We start from the raw sequence: 13,687 nt of genomic DNA, 5'->3' as shown, positions 1-13,687 counted from the left end.
GACGAAGGAGAGAAGCAGAAATGAGATAATAATGAATTAGTTGGAGCCTCAGAGGCCAAAAGGATTTGACTAATTAAAAAACCGTACGAAAGGAAGGTCTCCCATTTTTACAAACTCACTTTGTTTATTCACGAATAAGGAGTTGGTTATGTAATGTGTGTTTATAATATATATACACACACATTCAGCTACAGACCAGGAATGCAGATGGTGACTCAAACGGGTAAAACTTTGAAACGAGAGAACAGGCGATCCTGGAATGGATGGCTGTTTTCTCAATTTTATTCCCCAGGTCGGATTTCAAGGCCTCCGAGCTTAAATATATATCTATATATATATATATATATATATATATATATATATATATATATATATATATATATATATATATATATTTATGAAATGAAATGTACGGATTTGAAGACACTATAAATACACATATATACACATAAACATACACACATATGCACACACGATTCAACCTGAACTGAGACTTCAATCATCGTAAGTACTAAGAGCTTCCCACCCACCTCCTGGTCTATGTCCTCTCCTGAGGATTCAGGACTAAGTGCCCCCTCCCCCCCAAACCCCCAGCCACCCTCTTCCACCCACCCAAAGACCCTAACCCCCCTCCACTCACCCAAAAGACGAAACAGCCTGGATTCAAACTCATCAGAGGAGATATTCAACTCTGGTTAATATTAGCTGCCGTCGAAGGCCTGGCAGAGAGAGAGAGAGAGAGAGAGAGAGAGAGAGAGAGAGAGAGAGAGAGAGAGAGAAGCTGACCACGGGCTGAAAGATGACAAAAAAATGATGATGATGCTGATGCTGATGCTGATGATGATGATGATGATTATTACTATTTTGTTAAAAAATGACTGCTGCTTCTGCACTATTAATCTTGTAAAGAGTCTTCTCTATCTTTCTGATGACGGCTTTCTCGTTGTTGCTTAGACTGGCGAGCAACGCACCAAGGGCATGGTACAATTCGGTTGAGTCATTTGATTTATTATTGCTTATACAATTCTCTCTCTCTCTCTCTCTTTCTCTCTCTCTCTCTCTCTCTAACGCGACGTTTCCTCCTGATCGACAGGACATTATCAAGCGATAACTGCTGAGGGACTGAATTCCAGTGTTGTTGTTGTTTAAGATTAAGCTGGCCTTGTGCCAGCACGGGCTCTTGCTCACAGAGCAGCCCGTAGGTTGCCAGTGGCGAGTCCTTCTTTTTCGTGGTGTGCGAGCTCTTCAGTACGGTCAGAGCACTTCTCCGGCAGGTCGAGTTTTTTATTGGTTCCCGGGAAGGTATTATTCTCATGTCCGGTGTTCGTCCATGCGCGCTGGTACTTTCGTTAGGGGGTATAGGGGTGTGGTCCTCCTCACACACGTCGGTATCAGGAACGCTTCTTGGGTGGTATTGAGGGGAGGCTTTTCCTCGAGGATGAGCAGCTCTTCTAGGAGACGCAGACGTCGTGGGTCAGGTGCTCTCCCGATGATCTTAATATTCCTGACGATGTCGTCTCTCATGATGTTTCTGCGGTGTACTGCAAGGCGTGCTGCCTAATGGCGCCCTCCTGGGCGTGGCAGGAAATCCTTTTTGACAGGCGCATCGTCGTCATGCCGATGTAAATCCCAGGGCATCCTTGGGCGGGGCATACATATCGGCAGACGACGTTGGACTGCTTCAGGGGGTCTCCTGCCAGTGGGGAGGGGTTGTTCTTCATCAGGAGGTCTTTCGTACGCCGATTCTTGTAGTAAATAATGAGGGACACTCATCTTTCCTTCCTCCATGGGGCGGACGTGTTCCTCTATTATTTTCTTCATTGGCTGCTTCTTCTTCCTTGTATTGGTGGTGCATGAAGGCTTTATAGAAAAGTTTGATATCCTCCGGGGGTCCTGGAGGTGTTTCCTTTCTCTCTTCCTCCGTCATGTACCACTTGTCAAGGGCGGCCTGAGTTTCTCGGTTTACGGATTGTTCGAGTACCCATCTTGTTAATTAGCATCTGGGATGCCTCGGTCGAGTTCGAGGTGTGTCGTCCTGCCACGTCGAACAGTGCGAGAGGGCCCTCTGACGAAGGCCCTGACGGTGGTGGTCTTGAACCGCGCAGGACACTCGCTATCACCATTCAAGACCAAAGTCCGAGGTTCGTAGCTTTGGTGTTAAACTGTAGTCGCCAACTTCTGATTCGTCTTCGTGACAAGGACGTCGAGGAAGGGGAGCCGATCGTTGCTGCTGTACTCGACAGTGAAGTTGAGTGCGCTGTGCTGCAAGAACTGCTGCCGAAGGGCTTCTACCTCATCCTCGCAGTCGGCTTGCACGAAGATGTCATCGATGTAGCATCCGTATGTGGCGGGGACATCTGTGTTGCGAGAAAGACCCTTTTTCTTCCACTTCTCCCATGTAGAAGGTCTGCAAGACTCGTAACAACGCCCGCCGTATGAGTCACCTTCCCGGGAACCAATAAAAACTCGACCTGCCGGAGAGTGCTCTGACCGTACTGAAGAGCTCGCAACACCACGATAAAAGGAGAAGGACTCGCCACTGGAATACAGTCGCTGCTCGGCATCCGTGGTAGCAACATCTCGCTCACACCGCTTCTAGACTCCACCCACTTCCAGCGATAGCTCGCGCCCATACTCCTCCCACCGGCAGCCAACCGACCAATGCAGAAGCCAGCAGGAAAACCTTCAAGCTTCTTGTAGGATTTCTAGCTTGTGCTTCTCGCCACCAGCCAATCACTTGCTGCAGACTTTCCCTGCATTTTAGCCCTGCCGACTTTATGTTTGGGGGCGCGCTTAGCAAGGGAGAATAAGAATTGGAGAGAGCTCTCTCACTCTTATAAGCAATTTGAAAGACTTAAAATCACTCCTCCTTTTCTCAAAAATAACTTTCTCTTATTAACACCGTCTCTCTTGTGAAACATTTGGTAGCCCTTGAGGTCTAAAAACTCCAACAGAAGCAAGACCAAGAGACAAATCTTCCTACTGTCGCAATACTATATTGCAAGTAGCACAGGAAACCATAGGCTGGCGCCTTCCATAAGCCAGATTCCAAGATAACTTAAACAAACATCCAAGCCCTTCAGGCGACATAAACACAACCAATCACTTATTCATTCACCCCCTCATATTATCACTCCATAGACATGGAACCTTCAACCTCTATCATATCACAAGATCACATCATCCATGACGACTCCTCAGCCCCCATCACATCCATGACACCGACTAGAAGACGAAATAGATCAGGTACCACTCCCCCTCAGACGAACACGTGACACAAAGACCACGGATTTCCTCTCCCCTGATAACTCTCCTGCACACTCAAAAAGAACATCCCAACCAACAGCTCCTCTCCCTAGACTGCTCTGACACGGAAGACGACCTTTCACAGGACAATGATGGCTTTACACTTGTACGCAGTAGAAAAACATGAAGAATCAACACAAAACACAGACACTTTTAACTTGCAATCAGACACCGAATTCCCAAGACTGAGATTCAAACCAATACAAAAACCTGGAGAAACAGCTTACACCACAATAAAAGCCATTGAAAGACAGACACAAGGACAGTCGTTTTCCAGGCACGACCAACCCGAACAGGACAATTCATTCTGATACCTAAAGACAAAACATGCCGAAGAAGTACTCAAGAAGGACGGACATTGCAAAGCACTGGACCCAAACGACAGAATACAGAAAGGACTCATATGCAGATACCCAGTAAACCTCCCAATCGACCCCATAAAAGACCTCTCCGTTGTGTTAGACGCCACCCGGTGCACAAACAAAGCAGGAGAACCAACAAGAAAGGTTCTTGTAACCTTCCAAGGGGAAAGGCCTGCCGAAGTAGACATACCAATATGGGGAAAATTTCCCCACTTGAAGAGTTCACCCCTGAACCACTAAGGCGCTTTAGGTGTCAAGATTTGGACACCACCAACGAGAATGTGGCTACAAACACATTTGTGGGATTTGTAGTGGCAAACTCAACACAAGAGTGCTTAGATCGTTACAAAAGGAAAGAGAGGACGACAGCAAAATGCCCGAATTGTAAAGGGCAGCATCACGCCTGGCATAAAGGCTGTCCGGAAAGACTTAAGAGGATTTGGCGAATGAAAGGCCAGAACCCCCAGACCACCACCAGAACGTTGCAGCAGCAACACAAACCACCCCCACAACACACACTCATACCCTCAACACCTACCACAACAAAAACCCACCATACACAACAACAACAACACAATAACAAACATCCACATCCTCAGCGACCAACGGAATACAACCAACCTCCACTACAGCAACAACAACCACAGCACACAGACACCAAGAACCCAGATATAGGCAGCAGAAACCCCCCACCAATCAAAGACGCAATCCACCTACACAAAAAAACCACAACAAGACCAACAACGGAACACATTCCACAGAGACCCCAGACACACAAAACAAACCAAGACACAAACAACACACCCACACCTGCCTCAAAACCCCATGTCCTTCTACTCCACATCAACTCGGAAAACACCCCTACTTCCCACCCCACCCAATCACATGAACACACCCCCCACCCCCAACTCCACCGTGACGGTAGTACCAGTGCCGAAGTCAGCACAACACCGTAGAGCAGTCACCAGAGAAAACCCACCTACCGCCTCAGTAAAGACGACTTTAGAGGGAATAGAGAAAATTGTGAGGGCAATTTTTCAACAATTGTTTCCAAACCTAAACCTAACGCTGACCTCAGGAAAACGATTGTAGCACTGAACACCTTATTAAGATGGAAGGAAACATCAACACCAACACGCCCCCAGAACACTGAAGACATTTCATCATACACCAGTCTAAAAATACTACAATGGAACATAAACAGTGCCAACACAAAATATGCATACTACAATCAAGAGTACTCTCAGAAAGACACGACGTCATCCTGCTGCAGGAAACACTAATTAGGGAAAACAACAACTTCACATTCAAAGGATATACAGTTTATAAAATCTCCACATACAGATTCAAATAGAGGGCTGATCACCCTAATAAAAACAACAATTCCCTCGGAAAAAATAAGAAACATAAACTGTGGTGATGGGATTGAGACACTAAGTGTCCTCATAAGACTAGCGAAACACGTCACTCACCATACACAATATCTACAAAGGCATGAAAAAATCTTTGAAGGAGAGAACCTCTTCAGTGCAGCCTCCAGAGAAAACACCTTCTTTGCAGGAGATTTCAATGCACACCACCCATGCCTACAGTCGAGACAGCACACAAATGCAGCAGGCAGACACATACACATCCTAATGGAAGAATTTCCGGACGTTGCACTAATAAATAACACAATGAAGCAACACACCTACGAGGTGGCAGGCTAGACCTAAGCTTCATAACTGGAAACCTGAAAGAAGACTGCACATGGAGAGTGCACCCAACTCTAACCAGTGACCATTTTGCAACTGAAACAAAACTAAAGATAATGAAAATTCCCCCACCACCGGCAGGATGGAGACCGGACCTAGCAACTGGCCACATTTCAAAACCACATGAACACATGGGCAACACAGTACATTCAAAATCCCAGCCCTCAACATATGCACGCTCCAACAGGACTTTGTAGAGAGCCTGCACAACGCAGCAAACATTTCCATGCCAAAGAAAGCCTTTAGAGCAAATGCAACCCCACACAAGGACAGTTTGGTACTACAACTCTAGAATCAAAGAAATGAACTCAAGAGTAAACAGGAATAAGGAAAATATTCAGAAGGAACCCCACCGACGAGTTGCACACGATCCTAAGAGAAGTCGTAAACCACGCAGCCCAAACTGCTAAGGATGGTTAAGCAGGAAACCTGGCTAAAATGGTGCTCAGAAACCACTCGACTGACGCCCATTGCAAAGATGTTCAAGTGGTTCAACAAGGTATCAGGAAAGACCAGGCCAACACAGGCACACCATCCCAACCCTCTAGCTGAAGCAAACAGACTAGCACAACACTTTGCAGACAGAACCAAATCAATTCACCTACCACCAGTCACACGAGAAAGACAAGTGGCACTCAAATCCTGGAAGATGGAGAATCATCAATACAGCCTGCAGCAATTCTATGACACGGACACCATTCACAATGAAAGAACTTGACAAAGCCCTCCAAAAGGGAACAGACACGCACCAGGAGCAGACATGATTACATATAGCATGTTAAAAAAAACATGGAAAACGCAGCAAAGACGTGCATCTCCACATAATAAACAGAACGTACACAGAGCAGATCAGACCACACAATGGAACCAACAAACACACCAATTAATTCCCAAACCAAAGGAGAGCCCAACGCCTACAGACCCATTTCTCTCATCAGCTGCACAGAAAAGACGGCAGAGAGAATGGTGTTAAACAGACTGCTGTGGAAAACAGGGCCCTTACACCACCGCTTATATGCCTACAAAGAGGGGATAGGCACACAGGAATGTCTAGCAGATGTGATGGCCACAATAATAACAAGAAAGCAATCGTAGTATTTCTCGACCTAGAAAAAGCCTACGAACTTGCAAGTGCAGCTGCTATCCTGGCAGCCTTAGCCAACAAGACGGTTAAAAGGCAACCTTCTAGCATGACCAAAAGATACATGCAAAACAGACAAGCCAGAGTTACCTTTCAAGGAGCAACCAACCTCCGATTCCTCAGTCTGGAAAATGGAACACCTCAAGGAGGAATACTCAGCCCCTTCCTCTTCAATATACTAATGGAGAAATTAGCCAACAGCAACTTCCCAAATGGAGTTGAAATTTTCATATATGCAGATGAGTGTGCTTGGTCAGCACAGACAGGCATAGAGCCCACCAACACATGCAAATCGCGATAACACAGATTGAAAACAAATGCACAGTCCTAGGACTAAAATAAACACGGCAAAAACAACCAAGGCAATGGCAATCAAATACAATACAGACCTGAACCCAATACTAACTCATGGGAGAACCCATCGAATTGGTAGACAACTTCATGTACCTAGGAGTCAACATCAACATACAGCTCTCACCACACAAAGCAAATGATGAAACACTTAAACAAAAGATCAAATGCAGACAAAACGCCATGAAAAGAATCACCTCGCTAAGGCAGGGGAGCCGTATACCATGCCCTCAGAATTTTCTACATACAGACAATAAGATCAACAGTAGAGTATGTCGCACCATCCTCACTAATCTCACAAGCACTGAACAAAAAAAGTTTGAGGTAATCCAAAACAATGCCTTAAGACTCATTACAGGAGCACCAATGTGGACCAACCTATGCATCCTGAGACATGAAACAAACTACAATCTCTGACTCATAGGATAGATCAGAAGAAACACATCCATCCCTGCTAAAAACCTTAAAAAAATGACAGAGACTGTCCACTCAAAAAGGAGATAAGGAAATGCATTAATCTCCATGAAGAGCTAGACCCTCCCAAAACATATGCTGGAGACCTTCTAGATACACTGAGAAGAGTAGGCATGCAAATCATGCTGCAGCCATCAGGGAAGACACCCCCTTCAGTGAATACACAGAATCAGCACCCTGGGAACCAGAAACCTTTTAACACAAACTACACAATTCTTCCAGCAAGCAAGGAAGCATGCACCACCCACAGTTAAAGCAAGCAGCACAAGAAGCAATACAGTTGACAACCGCCACAAACATATACTTTACAGATGGATCAGTAGACCTCAGCGTCCCAGCGGCAGCAGCAGGGGTCTACTCAACAACACTCAAAGGAAGCTGGAGGCTCTCCGACAATGCCTCCACACTACAGACAGAGCTGATAGCTATCGCCAAAGCACTAGAAGACTCCCAACACAGACTGGGCAACACTACAATACACACCGACTCGAAAAGGAGCAATACAAGCCATCACAAAAGGTCAAAGCAAAGGAAAATATCAAAACTCCTAACGAGCATATGGGGCACTGGCAAAACTCCATCAAAGCAGAAACAGACAAATAACTCTCAACTGGTCCCGAGCCATGTTGGTTTTGAATACAAGGAATGAGTAAGCTGATTCCCTGGCAAAAAGCGGGCTACACATAAACAATGACAACATCAAAATAAACCTTCTCCACTAACCCAACTAAAAAGCATAGCAGCAGCATACTGCCAAACACAGGAGGAAAGCAAAATTAGGAGAGCCATCTTCGGAGGCTCCAAGACTGTCAAAATGGGTATGCAGACACCACACAACTTCAACCACACAGCATACCGAAGAACATGACACGAGCACTAGCGGTAATAATACACCGTCTAAGTTTGGATACCAATGCACATGGCAAAAAATAGAAAACAACCCTAAACCATGTAAATACTGCGAAACAAATACGAAGAACCACTGTAACACTATATATTACACTGCCAGAAACAACAACAAATAAGACAAAGTCATGAAGGAGATCAACAATCAGTCACTCAAATACAACAAGACACATCCTAAACAAACACCCAACAACTGACAGGCTTCCTATGCTCCTACCCACCACCAAGGTAGGTGCAAAACACATCCTAAATAGCGGAATCTCGGGGACATCAGTCAAGACCCCTCACACCCCCTGCCATCCCTATCCACTCACATACAAACCACAAAACACAGAATAACAAACAATCCACCCAGTGCATGACTGACACAAAGACAGCCAACCTCAACCTACATCCCCCACATCCAAAAGCAAAAGCCCCGACTCTGACATCCTTCATCACTACCTCACCTCATCCACAGCATTCCTTCAGCCTCGTGCATCAACAACACACACTACTTTCCCACCCCTCGGGAATTGGAACGGAATAAGGAAATGTTTTGGTGGACCTCACAAGCTAACTGACTAGCAATCTTTTTCTCAGACTCATACCCTTCCTTCTTCTCATCTGTTGGCCTCTCTGACTTGCCAACACTCACTACTATAGCACTTTTCCTACCACTGAAGGGCACCTTAGGGTTTAAAAAGGTTGGACAACCTTACCCATCAAAAGTTTCTTTCAATATCACATTCATCAACTCACACATTTATCACCAAATAAGAACCATATCCTACCATTACCACCTTCTCACCATCCTGAGTTACGGGGTGCTCTGTGAGCAAGGAGCCCGTGCTGACACAAGGTCAGCTAAATCAAAAACAACAACAACAACCAACACTGGAATGTTATATCGGGCTGCTCTGTGAGCAAGAGCCGTGCTGGCACAAGCCAACTTAATCTTAAACAACAACAACACTGGAATTCAGTTCCCCTCAGCAGTTTATCGCTTGATAATGTCCTGTTGATCAGGAGGAAACGTCGTTAGAAGAGAGATTGAGAGAGAGAGAGAGAGAGAGAGAGAGAGAGAGAGAGAGAGAGAGAGAGAGAGAGAGAGAGAATTGTATAAGCAATAATAAATCAAATGACTCAACCGAATTTTACCATGCCCTTTGGTGCGTTGCTCGCCAGTCTAAGCAACAACGAGAAAAGCCGCTCATCAGAAAGATACAGAAGACTATTTATAAGATTAATAGTGCTGAACAGCAGTCATCTTTAACAAAACATGTCTACGAGAGGTCTCCTTCCGATTATTACTATTATCATATAGAAAGTAATCATGTTAGAACAAATCTGTAAGGCATCTGTAAAGATGAGGATATTCTCAGGTTAAAAAAAACAAAACAAAACAAAAACAACATTCTCTTTCAACATCATTCTGTTGAGAGAAAAAAACTCTGATAAAAGAAATTCGTCTCAAGAGATCAATTGGAAACCACTCCCACATGTGATAACAGACTAGAAGAATACAGTTTCCCAGTTTTTTTGGGACCCTATTTCGGCAAACAACGAGGAACCTCCACCCCTATCAGCCCCACTGTCAGAGAGAGACTCTCTCTCTCTCTCTCTCTCTCTCTCTCTCTCTCTCTCTCTCTCCGAGTCCTTTTTTCCTTTATGCAAATGTCTATGAATATTTTTTCACCCCCTTCTCTGGACGAAGTGAATATCGTCCCCAAAGCATCAACAAAGATTCCAATTTTGTGGTTCCTTTTTTTTTATGGGGTGGGGGATGGGTAAGGGGAGGGGGCCCTACCCCCTTTTTGGCTGGGAGGTGTGAACCTTTGACACTTTTTTCAGGCGTTTAATCTCTGTTTCATCTAGATTTTTTTTTTGGCCTATATCAAACTCCATTTCGTTTGCCTGGAATTACAAAACGGAATTCAGACCCAAGGCCAAGTACTGGGACCTAAGAAGTCATTCAGCGTTGAAAGGGAAATGAGAAAGTCTCTGAAAACTCTCAGTGGGTGAGATGTGAGAGGAAGACGAGAGAATATGAAAGGAGGTACAGTAAAAGGAACTAAAGGGGTTGGCAGATAGTGGCCATGGGGATCCTTGCAAAGAACCTTACGTAATGCCTACAGTGCACAGAGTGAGGTATACTATCATCAGTTCAGGAAGTTGGGACTTCACTGTGTTCAGGAACAAGAACATGAGGTAGAAGGAAAAAAGCAAGCCATCACCGCGATATGGAGTGTCAGCAAAGAATTTCCAAGCATCAGCCCCAAGATACAGCTCAAGAGATAAATACTGTATTTACGATGCTAGGGGATGGTGCAGACATGGAGAAAATTGCAGATTCAGACACAGAATGAATAATTATGATAAAGGGAGATCAAATATTTTGGAAAAGTTGGAATTTTTAATGTCAGAATTTCTGGAAATGAAGAAAGAACAACATACCAGAACAGAAAAGAGACATAGTGATGAATGCACAGGGTTTAGTTACGAGCAACTCAAAAAGAAAAATAGAGTTCTTAGAAGAACTAACCCAAATTGAAAAGAAAATAGATATAATGAATATAAGTGAACCTGGTATTCCCAAGATACTGTAATGATAATCAAATAAATGTGTTCCAAACTTATAGATCAGATAGAAAAAAAAAAATAGGAATCAAGGGAACCGCGATATATGGGAAAGACAAAAAACAAGGAAAATATATGAGAAAATATAGTAACTCAGAATGTGAACTAATAGCAGTAGAATTTGAATCTGAAAAATTAATGAATATAGAAATATATAGACCCCTAATACTAAAGAATTTGACACAATATTAGAAAAATTAATTAAGATATATGTAGAAATCACAAGGAATGGACTATTCTCCTATCTGGAGACTTCAACTTTCCTTTCGTAAACTGGAAAGAACGAATGGAAGATTGTGGATGTATTTATACATATAAAAAAGAGAGTAATAGTAGTGCAGAAGATAAGAGGCAATTCGAAAAGCTATTAGATATGCTACTAGAATACAACATTCAACAAATAAGTCACCTGCCAACAAGAAAGGAAAATACTTTGAGACCTAGTATTTGTGAACGAGGAATTATATTAAAGAAATAATAGTTTATAATGCGAGTAGTTTCAGATCATAATGTCATAGAATTAACAGTCCATTCTAAAGCAAGTGAAAACAGAGATAGCAAGAAATGAAAAAGTGGGAAGGATATGGAAAATACAACTTCTACAGTAAAAATATATAAAATGGTCAGAAATAAATGAAGAATTAAACAAAGGTTGGGATAACATTTTCACAAGTGATGATATACAGGTAATACGGAGATATATAAAATAGAGAAAATAGTGGTATAAATATATACGCCGAAGAAGAAAAGTAAACATCAGTCATGCATACCAAGAGACAGAAGGATCTTGTTCCAGAAAATCAGAAGTGGAAAAAAGGTCTTGCAAAAGAAAAAAATGCATAGAGTTATAGAACTAAAAAGTAAGATAGAAAATGCAGAACAAAAGATTATACAATCAAAAGAAAATGAAAACAAAAAGGGACTTGGAGAAAAAAACCCTAGTAAATATCAAGCAAAACACCCCAAACTATTATACTCGTATGCGAAAAGATGAATAAAAAGAAGAATAAAAAAAAAATAGGCCCTCTAAGAATTGAAGGGAGATTAACGAATGAAAAAAAGGAAATATGCAACATATTGGCAGAACGATATAAGAGAGAATTCACCCCTAGAATAGATAATGAAGATAATGATATAGAAGTAAGGGACGAAAATAGTGAATATTTATGCTGACATAGATATTAATTAAGCTGATATTGTGCAGGCTATTAATGAAATTAAAAATGGAGCTGCAGCAGGGCCTGATGGTGTCCCTGCTATTTTGTTAAAGAAAGTAGTTCATTCTATCGCAAAGCCACTTGCAATATTATTAAGACAAAGAGTAGATACAGGCAAGATTTATGATGAGCACAAATGAGCATATATTACCCCTACTTTCAAAAGTGGATCAAGACTAGAGGCAAGTAATTATAGGCCTGTGAGTCTAACATCACATATTATGAAAGTGTATGAAAGGGTAGTGAAAGAAAAATATAAAACATTTAATAAAAATAAATTTGTTTGTTTGATATAGGACAACATGGTTTTGTACCCGGAAAAAGTACACAAACTCAACTGTTAGTCCACCGTGAGAACATACAAAAATATGAAAAACGGAAATGAAACAGATGTGGTTTATCTAGAATTTTGACAAGGTAGATCATAATATATTAGTGAAGAAAATTAGAAAACATAATATAGTGGGCAAAGTAGGAAGATGGTTAAAAGAATTTTTTTACACAACAGAAAACAGATAGTTATCGCAAACGATGAGAAATCGGATGAAGCTAAGGTAATATCCGGTGTGCCACAAGGTATGATGTTAGCTGCATTACTGTTTGTTATTATGATTGCAGACATAGACAGTAATGTTTAAGGACTCGGTAGTGATTAGTTTCGCCAATGACACAAGATAAGTAGAGAATTAATTGTGATGAAGATAGGAACGCGCTACAAAGAGACCTTAACAAAGTATATGATTGGGCAGAGGTAAATAGGATGGTATTTAACTCTGATAAATTTGAATCAATAAATTATGGAGACAGAGAAGGAAAGCTATATGCATATAGGGGACCTAATAATGAGACAACCACAAATAAGGAAGCAGTTAAAGACCTTGGTGTGATGTTTGAATAGGAACATGTTATGCATTATCAAATAGCAATTCTATTGGCAAAATACAAAGCAAAAATGGGAATGTTGTTACAGCACTTCAAAACAAGAAAAGCTAAACATGATTATGCTTTATAAAACGTATGCTCGTAGTCCACTTGAATATTGCAATATGATATGGTACCCACACTGCCTAAAGGATATTGCACTAATAGAGTGTACAAAGATCCTTTACAGCTAGAATAGAAGAAGTTAAGGACCTTGACTACTGGGAAAGACTACAATTTTTAAAATTATTTAGTCTAGAAAGGAGAGAGAACGCTACATGATAATTCACAGGCATGATAACAGGTAGAAGGAATAGCCGAAAACATCATGGCGCTAAAAATATCAGAAAGAGCAAGCAGGAGGTAGATTAATAGTACCCAAAACTATACCAGGAAAAATAAGGAAAGCACACAGGACATTAATCCACTACGCACCAGCATCGACAATGCAGCGTCTATTCAATGCGTTGCCAGCTCATCTGAGGAATATATCATGGAGTGAGCGTAGATGTTGTTTAAGAATAAGCTCGACAAATACTAAGCTGCATCCAGACCATCCAGATTGGAAGATGCAAAATATACCGGAAGATGTACCTAGCAACTCTCTGGTACACATTAGAGGTGCCTCACACTGAG

This window comes from Macrobrachium nipponense, chromosome 48 (assembly GCF_015104395.2).
Source record: "Macrobrachium nipponense isolate FS-2020 chromosome 48, ASM1510439v2, whole genome shotgun sequence".
NCBI classification, from domain to species: domain Eukaryota; kingdom Metazoa; phylum Arthropoda; class Malacostraca; order Decapoda; family Palaemonidae; genus Macrobrachium; species Macrobrachium nipponense.
The sequence above is the reverse complement of the archived record's forward strand: the minus strand, read 5'-3'. Positions refer to the sequence as shown.